Consider the following 3,548-nt stretch of genomic DNA (forward strand, 5'->3'; position numbering starts at 1 on the left):
AAAGTTATGGCTCATCAAACTCAAAATCTAATATAAAACACGAGCAAATATTTTCATCGCTTTGCAAGTCATCTTCTTGAGGAAGGATATATGGCACTTCATTCATCATAGGAGCTTGCTTCATCTCAAAAATTCCGACAGACACCTCTCTGAATATCCCTGTTTCCAAGGCATCCAACTCGGCCTCCATTTCAACACTCTCATCACAGCTGTTAATCATCTCAGGAGGAGGTTCATCTCCATAAATCAATTTCTCTATCTCATCCACTTCATTGCTCCATGGATATGACGCTACAGCAGGGGCGTCAGATGGATTCCTGTCAAAACAATAAGTAGAGGAATCGTGAATAATAGGATCAAGAACATTAATCATATGATAAGAAGCTTTTGAATTAGGAGAACGTGATGCTTTGTCCAGACCAAAAGTGATAGTACCATCTCCGATATTGAACGTAAGACTCCAATGCCTAACATCTATAACCGCCTCTGCTGTATGCAAGAATGGTCGCCCTAGAATAATAGGAACAAGAGAATCTTCAGCTATATCTATCACTACAAAGTCGACTGGAATGAAAAATTTCCCTATTCTAACTGGCACATCTTCTAAGATACCCATAGGGAGCTTAATAGACATGTCAGTCATTTGTAGAGTCATGTTAGTACATTTAAGCTTAGTCATGTTTAATTGATTGTAAATTTTATAAGGCATGACACTGACGCTCGCTCCTAAATCACATAAGGCATTGTTAATTGTTAAAGGGCCTATAGTACAAGGAATATAAAAAATCCCTGGATCCTTAAGCTTAGGTGGAGAATTTTCTTGTAATGCGGCGTTCCATTCATGAGTGAACGCGATAGTTTCCACTTAATCAAAAGACCGCTTCTTTGACAAGATGTCTTTCAAAAACTTAGCATACGTCGGCACTTGAGTTACCAATTCAATAAATGGCACTGTCACTTGAAGATTCTTTACTACCTCCATGAACCTCCCAAACTGTTGTTCAAGTTTCGATTTCTGCAATCTCTGAGGAAAAGTTAGTTGAATTTTAATTGGCTCGGCTTCTTTTGCTTTAGAAATAGTTTTAGAAGCACCGTCATCAGCTATAGGGGTGACTCGATTGAGTTTAGTGGTCACTCGATCGAGTTCAGGGGTGACTCGATCGAGCCTTGAGTGTACTCGATCGAGGAACCTACTTTTGTCCAATGTCGTAGCTGAAACAAGCGAAATATCATCAATAGGGGGGGGGGGGTGCCTCGATCGAGCTTATGTAGTACTCGATTGAGTAAACTGGATCCTCGATCAATCCAGGTCTGGCTCGATCGAGAACGCACGTCAGTCCCTTTTTTCTCGTCTTTTCGCTTATCCCGTGTTTGATCTTTGCAGATTTCTTTCTCGTCATCGCTCAACTCGAGATTGCAGAATCCCTTAGAATGAATATAGGGAACATCATCTTTATTAATGGGCACATTCAGACTTTGATAAGAAGTACCGCTCCTCAAACAAATAGCATTAACGTGTTCATGTGCGTGTTTACCTTGAGGAGGATGGTCGGACTGTTTTGAAGGATTTTGAGCCGCCATTTGAGCAACTTGAGTATCCAACATCTTGTTGTGAGCCATTAGTTCGGAGATCTGAGCAATTTGCTTTTGTTGAATCAACAAACTTTAAAGCAAGAGATCTTTCATCACGGCCATCTCATTACTTGGAGCTTGAGAAGGACGTTGCATCTGTTGAAAAGCTCCTTGATTTTGCCGAACAAAGTTCCCTTGTGGTTGATTACCACGATTTGGAGGAATAATATAAGCATTATGTTACGGGGCTTGAGCTTATGCATTCTGACTCCTTTCAGGGAAGAAGTTAGAATAGGGAGTACCTTGCTTAAAAGACTGGAAGGCATGAATTTGTTCAATAGTACTTATACACTTGGCCGCAGTGTGGCCATCTATCCCACATCTCTTGTAGGATACTTCTTGTTGAACCATATGAACCTCTCTTGCTTATTACCCAAAGACTGGGTAGTCTTAAACTCGGCTATTTGAGCCATTAAGGCCTCCAGCTGTGCCGCAATAGCATTATCTGAACCACTTCCTCTCTTCTTCCTTTGGGGTTACCATACTCAGCTGTGTGAGTACCTATCTGATAAATCAACTTCCAAGCATTACCGTCATTAGTATTATCCTGGAATCTTCCATTGGTAGCTGAATCAAGCAAGGCTTTATGATCGTCATACAACCCGTTGTAAAACTGGTTGTAAAGGAACCAAATTTGGAAGCCATGATGGGAAACGGATCGAACTGGCCTTTTGAAACGAACCCATGCTTCATTAAAATCCTTAGTGGGACCTTGCTTAAAACTCGTGATCTGGCTTCTAAGAGCATTAATCTTCTATGGTGGAAAATACCTCTTGTAGAATACCAGAGCTAAAGAAGTCAAGTTAGTAATGGCATCAGCCTCCATATCCAAGTCACGTAGCCACTCAGCTGCATCATCTCTCAAAGAGAAAGGAAATAAAATCTGTTTGACTTGATCTTGAGTCACCCTAGCTATCAAAGGAATAGAACAACAATATGTAATGAATTTCTCCATGTGCTTTGTGGGGTCCTCTCCAGCTTTTCCTCTAAATAAATTCCTCTCTACTATGCTTATGTATGAAGGTTTGACCTCAAAAGTCCCTTTATCAGTGGTAGGAAGCTTAAAACCTTTAGGAATAGAATCAACCGTGGGTTCGGAATGACATGCCAAGGTCGGCATCTTTGATGTTGTAGAAACCACATGCGCAGAAATAAGTGTGTCCTCTTCTAAGGACAAATCATCTGCGAAAGTATACCGCTTGTAGTCAAGTGTACTCAAGTCTTCCACCTGACTTACTTCTCTCTGAAATTTTCGTCTGTATCGAAAAGTGTTTTCTGGCTCGGGATCAAAAGGTATAATCTCTAATCCGTTAGACCTGAGCATACACGAAAACAACAAGAAACTATTAAACTGTCTCAAGGAACTAATGCTCCCTGAGACAAAAGGCAAAAATAAACAAAAACAAACAAGAAAATTGTTGCCTCCCCGGGAAGGGCGCCAAATTTGATAAGGTTATTTTCAGTCATTTGACCTTCGTCAAAATAAGTCCTATAATACTACTAACAAATAGCTAGCGGTAATTAAGGTATCATATCCACAGGGAGGCGGTAATAATCAGTTTGCTAAAGTCCAAGTTTGTCTTCAAGTAACAATTTTTGGGGGTTTTGATTGTTTTGGTTTCTAACAACTAATTGCGATGTAAATAAGACAAATTCAATAATATTAAAGAGTCTAGGGATTAGGTTCACTAGGTAGTTATACGGGGAATGATTTAATTCATTGATAGAGCTAATTATTTTGTTTAAGATTATATGATCGGTCGATTCAATATCCCTTTAGATCTAACTTAACATGTAATCGCTATCATTAAATTATCTTTATTCAGTTACTGCAGCCTATATTGATTCTAACCCAGTCGGTGAAAGTCTCAATTCGCTATACTAGTCAATTAACCCTGGCCAGTAATTAACTCACT

Source organism: Silene latifolia, chromosome 4 (assembly GCF_048544455.1).
Source record: "Silene latifolia isolate original U9 population chromosome 4, ASM4854445v1, whole genome shotgun sequence".
NCBI classification, from domain to species: domain Eukaryota; kingdom Viridiplantae; phylum Streptophyta; class Magnoliopsida; order Caryophyllales; family Caryophyllaceae; genus Silene; species Silene latifolia.